Below are 6,928 nucleotides of genomic sequence, written 5' to 3'. Positions count from 1 at the left end.
TACAAAGAATGAATTTTTGACTTCTTCTAAGGATATAAGAAATACTTACATTCAACTCTTAGTTCAAATCTACGATACGATGTCCATTTTCCACAAAAAATATTTTTTAAAAATGTTCATCATAAAATCCATATGTCGTAATTTGATTTTTTTAATCTCCTCCAGCAGATTAAATATATGCATATTGTGTTGCATTACATTCCAAAAATGAGGAAATCAACTGTTCTAGAGAGGCTTTAGCAATATTGGGAGTGGGAAATTGCCAAAGGAATTATATTTGAGAAATTGGAATTTATTTTCCCTGATAATACAAATTGGATTCAGGATATGTATTTATTTATACATTTTGGAAAAGGCGATCCTTTCTGCTAATCATAAAATAATGCAACGTGCTTCCTTCTCATACAGATTTCATGATATTTTACTTCGACAAGAGTCCTTTTCTCTTTTAGATCTGAAATCTTCATTCCAAAGACATTTACGTGCAACCTCTCAGTGTAACCTCTTGATCGCTTAAATCTACAGCTATGGTTATGGATGCGGTGACTCAGTGGCTAAGACGCTGAGCTTGTCGATCGAAAGGTCGGCAGTTCAGCGGTTCGAATCCCTAGTGCTGCATAACGGGGTGAGCTCTCGTGACTTGTCCCAGCTTCTGCCAACGTAGCGGTTCGAAAGCACGTTAAAAAATGCAAGTAGAAAAATAAGGACCATCTTTGGTGGGAAGGTAACAGCGTTCCGTGCGCCTTTGGCATTGAGTCATGCCAGCCACATGACCACAGAGATATCTCCGGACATCGCTGGCTCTTTGGCTTTGACATGGAGATGAGCACCGCCCCCTAGAGTTGGGAATAATTAGCACATATGTGCGAGGGGAACCTTTACCTTATGGTTATCCATGTCATACTAGGCATAGTGTATTTATTTATTTATTTATATTTTATTTTTATTAAATTTCTATACCGCCCTTCTCCCGAAGGACTCAGGGCGGTGTACAGCCAGTAATAAAACCATGACAATAGAAAAATTAAAAACAAGTTAAAACAATTAAATCAATTGGCTGAAAATTCTGATAAAACAACCCATTAAAATAGTAAAAATATTATTATTATTTAGGCCAGCCCTGCTTGTTGGAATAGTAATGTTTTTAGGGCACGGCGAAAGGTACGCAGGTTGGTAATCCTACGAATCTCTGGGGGCAGCTCATTCCAGAGGGTAGGGGCCTCCACAGAGAATGCTCTCCCCCTGGGGGTCATCAGCCGGCATTGTCTAGCTGACAGCACCCGGAGGAGCTCCTCTCTGTGGGAACGTACCGGTCGATGGGAGGCTATCGGTGGCAGAAGGCGGTCTTGTAGATACCCAGGGCCCATGCCATGGAGCGCTTTAAAGGTGGCAACCAACACCTTGAATCGCACCCGGAAGACCACCGGGAGCCAGTGCAGCTCGCGCAGGAGCGGTGTTACATGGGAGCGTCGGGTCGCTCCCATAATTATACTAGTACAATTAAGTAAATAAATAAATATTTAAAAAAAAATTTTGGGGGGGGTGTGTGGAAATCTCCTGCAGAAAGTTCACAAAAGGCTTGCAATTATAGATACATTTCTTCAGTGAATTTTCTCTGACAAAGACCCTTCATTTAACCTGAGTTGCCAGTTCTGTCACCTTCACTAACCATTCCTCTGTTGTAGGTTTCGCAGGGTTTCCGCAGCGCTGTTGATACAAAAATTGTGCTGCTGTTTTCTACAAATGCAGAAGGTAATAACGCACCAGATTTCTCTTCGGAGCAGCTACAGATAGTCCTCGACTTACAACAGTTCATTTAGTGACCGAAATTACAGCGTCCCTGGGAAAAAAAGGACCGTTTTTCACATGACCCATTGCATGTGCCTCCCCATGATCATGCAATCAAAATTCGGATGCTTGGCAAATGATTCATATTTATGACGGTTCAAGCATGCTAAGGTCATGTGATCAGTTTTGGCCACCTTCTAACCAGCAAAGTCAATAAGGAATCCAGATTCACTTAACAAACCGTGTTACTAACTTGTCAACTGCAATGATTCACTTAACAACTGTAGCAAGAAAGGTCGTAAAATGGGGGCCAAACTCAATGAATAAATGCCTCACTTAACAACAGGAATTTTGGCCTCAGGTGTGGTCGTAAGCAGGGGGTTGGGCTGCTGGGGGTTCGCAGGGGTTCGGGAGAACCTCTAGCTAAGATTCTGTGCAGTTTGGAGAATCCCCAAATCCCACTCCCGGCTGGCCCTGCCCACCCCACCCTGCCCCTCCCAGGAGTCCCCATGCGGCCCATTTTGGATGCAGGTAAGTGCAGGGCACGCATGGAGGCATGGAGAGGGTGAAAAATGGGCCTACCAGAAGTTCGGGAAGGCCTGAAATGAGCCCGTTTCCAGCCTCCAGAGGGCCTCCGGAGCCTGGGGAGGCTATTTTCGCCTTCCTGAAGGCTCAAGGAAAGCCTCTGGAGCCTGGGGAGGGCAAAAACACTCCCCCTGCCATGGTGCAGGAGGCCGACTAGGCCACACCCACCATGGCCACGCCCACCCAGCAACCAGGCAGAGAACCCCTTGCTAAAAATTTTGAAGCCCACCCCCGGTCGTAAGTCAAGGACCACCTGTATTTTGTGGAAAAGGAGAATTGGGGGGGTGGGTGGGGTTGAGGGGGAAAGGGGGAAGTGAGATGCAACACCGAATCGCAGATTGCTGTATGAACCCAGCTTTTGAGGTTAGCTTATGGATCAGTGCCTGTTGTGCAAACTGGGAAATCACACAGCAAGTGGAGTTAATTGAACCATACCGCAAGCAGAGATAAGCAAGTGTTTTTGAGGCTGTGTTGCAATTACAAGAGAAGCCTTATTTTAGCCAAAGTCTCTACCCAAACTGTGCCTCCCACAATGTCCTCTCATTATAGGAATGACAACACCAATTATTTCAGACTCCTCCCCCTTTCCTAACTCAAATAATTTGGCTTGTTTACCGCTTTCATGTCACAAGTTCTTAGCTTTGCTTCCGATCTTGAGGAGACAAAAAAAAAAAAAGATTTATTATTCTACTCCCCTACACTAGTGACGGGGAAAGATGGCCTCTTTATGACTTGTGGACTTCAACTCCCAGAATTCCATGAGCCAGCATGGCTAGCTCAGGAATTGTGGGAGTTGAAGTCCATAGTCATGTTGGCTCAAGGAATTGTGGGAGTTGAAGTCCATAAGTCATAAAAGGTCCATCGTTCCCCACCCCTGCTTTAAACCAAGAGTCAGCAACCTGTGGCTCTGGAGCCGCATGTGGCTCTTTCACCCCTCTGCTGTGGCTCCCTGTCACTCAAAATATGCGTCACAGCTGCTAATGTGCGACACCCGCCGGCACACGATTTATTGAGCTTTCCAACCCCTGGTAGGCCAACCATGGATAAATTCAAGAAAAGTTTCAGAAGAAAACAGAACGTTTAATTTGACTACATATGGTCTCCAAGGGTAGGGTGGGGAAGGCTGTTTTCGCCCTCCCCAGGCTCCAAGAGCCCACTGTGCCATCACGTGCCAAAAGCAGGGGGAGTGCGGAGGGGTTGTGCGCGCATGCATGAGGGGGTGCATTGAATTATGGGTGTAGGCACGTGTGCGCATGACCCCCATGCGCGATCCCTGCTTTTGGCACGCGACGGCAAAAAGGTTAGCCATCACTGCCATAGGATCTCCTGCCTGAGCAGGGGGTTGGACTAGAAGACCTCCGAGGTCCCTTCCAACTCTGTTATCCTATTTCTGAAGTTGTAATTCCTCAAAGGCACAAGAGGTGGCAGGATTTAGCTAACCTTGGCTGAGCTCAGACCAAATTGAAATATTAGTAGTCCTAAAGGAAACCAGTATCCAGAAGCCAGGATGAATTCCATAACTGTTGTCAAGAAAACGATTTGTGCGCGTTTTTCTTCCAGCTGGACTCAAGACTTCATTGTTATGTCCTGAGAAAAACACATCCTTTTAGAGAACAATAAGTCAAAACATCCCTACCTACACAAGCTTGGACAGCATTTACTTCTATGCCCTGGAGCCAAACAGCAAAGCTTTTCATTTGCAGCTGAACCTTCCCAATCCAACATAATCTCTTACACCTTTTATATGGGCAACTGCTCTTCTGCATTGCACAAGTGCCGGGAACCAGTTTTCATCCCGATAAATCCAATTTAAAAACTGGTTGCTTGGTAAATTACAGGGTGCGAGCTTCATCACCTCCCTTTTCCGTGTGAAATCTTAGATAAAACATGGAGTTCCTTGCACATCCGGAGCAGAGCTATGTTCACAGAAGGCAATGTGGTTTCTTTTTGCGTTGTTTTGCATGCATTGTGGTATGGATGCACTAAAACTGAATTTTCCTTAGCATATCCAGGAAATGATCTGGTGGGGCTTTTGACAATCAGTTTCAAAGTGCAGCTGTGTGCACAGTGGCTAAGGCGCTGAGCTTATCGATCGAAAGGTCGGCAGTTCAGCGGTTCGAATCCCTAGTGCCGTGTAACGGGGTGAGCTCCCGTTACTTGTCTCAGCTTCTGCCAACCTAGCAGTCCGAAAGCACATAAAAAATGCAAGTAGAAAAATAGGGACCACCTTTGGTGGGAAGGGAACAGCGTTCCGTGCGCCTTTGGCATTTAGTCATGCCAGCCACATGACCACGGAGACGTCTTCGGACAGCGCTGGCTCTTCAGCTTTGAAACGGAGATGAGCACCGCCCCCTAGAGTCGGGAACGACTAGCACATATGTGTGAGGGGAACCTTTACCTTTACACACACACACATTATTAGAATTTTTCAATGTAGCAAAACATTCAAAGCAAGGAAAAAATAGAAAATACAAAATACAGAAAGAAAATCTTAAGAAAAAAAATACAATTATGCTATGTCCTCCTCTTTCGATCAGTTAATTAACATCTTAATTTTTTTCCTCAACCTCTTTATCCTGGAAATAAGAACTGATCTTCCATTCTGCTGCCTTCCAAAGCAGACATGGAAATTATGAAGAATTACTGTTCCGATATTTCTTTTAAGATGGGCAAGTTCCCCAGGCAAGTGTCTCTCAACTTTAATTTAGCAGCCTTGAATTTCAGTGCTAAACAGGCTACAAGCCAAGTACGTATGATAGCAGCATGCTAGCTAGAGAATTCTGGGAGTTGAAGTCCATATCTGTTACGGTTGCTAAGTTTGAAAAAGCTATCCTAAGGCTGAGCCTTAAGCTTGGAGGAAGTCCGAGCCTTGTCAAAAGGTTTTTTTTTTTTAAAAAAAAAATCCCTCTAGTTGAAGATATATTGCCATTACCCTATAGCAGGGGTGAAATGCTCCCGGTTCGGACCGGATCGCCCGATCCGGTAGAGATGGAGGCGGGTGGTTCGGAGAACCGGTAACAAAAATCCCCGCCCCCAACCCCATACCCAGCTGAGCCGCACAATCATCAGAGGCTTTTCTTTTTACTTTTAAAAGCATTTTTTCTACAACCTCTTCCACTGAAAAAATGCTTTTAAAAGTAAAAAAAAAAGCCTCTGATGATTGCACGGTTCAGCTGGGATCATCAGAGGTATTTAAAAGAAAAAAACCCTTTTTTAAAAAAAGCTTCTGCCGATCAGGCAACTCAGCTGGGATCATCAGAGGTATTTAAAAGGAAAAAAAACTTTTTTCTTTTAAATGCCTCTGACGATCCAAGCTGAGTTGCCTGATCGGCAGAGGCATTTCAAAGAAAAAAAAGCCTCTGCTGATCAGGCAGCTCAGCTGGGATCGTCAGAGCCTTTTGAAAGCATTTTTTTACAACCTCTTCGCATTTGTAGAAAAAATGAGTTTAAAAGTAAAAAAAAAAAAAAATTGGCCACACCCATCCAGTCACATTACCCACCCACCCCACCAAGCCACGCCCACAGAACCGGTAGTAACAAATTTTAGATTTCACCACTGCCCTATAGCCAAAGCCTATTTAAAGAGGCTCTTCTTTTGATTGGCAGCAGCTGGAAAGAGGTGGGCTATGTGGAAAAGCCATTTATGAAGATCCCAAAGGAAGGTCTTAAGACACTTCTCGTCAGGTCTGTTGGCCCAGTAAGTAACCATGTTGATGTCTCTCATTGCTTAACTTTGGAAAGAGAATTTAAAAGCTTGGGGTTTTGTGGGAGTAACGGGTTGGGCTGTTATTAGCTTCTTGGTTTTGTCCTGAGGTTTTTTTAACCTTACTTTGCAACCCCACAACTTGAAATTCTTCGGATGTTTTGCTAAAGCTTCTTGAGTCCATCTCTCATCCTCTTTTTGGGAAAACTGGAAGGTTCAACCATATATTAAGCTCAGCGGATGCTTTGAGCACTTACGCCGGCAAGAGAGGGAGGAAAAATTATGAGCTTTTGATTAGACAGCTGTGGCTGCACACACCGCATGGAACTGCAAATCAAAGAACCACATTTTAACCAAGTATGTCGGGCATGTCCTAACGGAGTGATTTGTGGCTCGGTCTCTTTAAGTACCCGCACACTTGACTTCAATGAGTAAGCCACTGTTTTGATAAACATGGGTTTGTAGGTTTTCCAACACAGCCAGATGTCTTTAGATGTTGCTTGGCTATTGGGGCAGGTCAGAACTCTCTGCTGATTGTCTTTGTGTTCATTTAGCTGTTTGAAAAATATGGCAAGAATTCTGTTCCTTGTAAGAAATATATTTTGGTCTTGCAAGGCCCCACACTTACGCAAGAAGCTTTGTTTAATTCTTGCCTTTTAAAAACCAAGATATTTTGTTCACTCAACGCACTAGGTTTCAATTTACAAAATAAACCTCCATGGATGTGTTCCCACAGTGTGTTAATATTACTTCCCATGTTGTTGTGTTTTGATACATTTCCTGCATTGCGACTTGCAATTACTTTGTAGCTGTTTTGGTAGTGTAGGAAGTTAGCAACCACCCCTTTCCTGG

The sequence above is a fragment of the Pantherophis guttatus genome, chromosome 7 (genome assembly GCF_059756535.1).
Source record: "Pantherophis guttatus breed Tessera chromosome 7, ASM5975653v1, whole genome shotgun sequence".
In the NCBI taxonomy this organism is placed as follows: Eukaryota; Metazoa; Chordata; class Lepidosauria; order Squamata; family Colubridae; genus Pantherophis; species Pantherophis guttatus.
Note: the sequence above shows the minus strand (reverse complement) of the source record.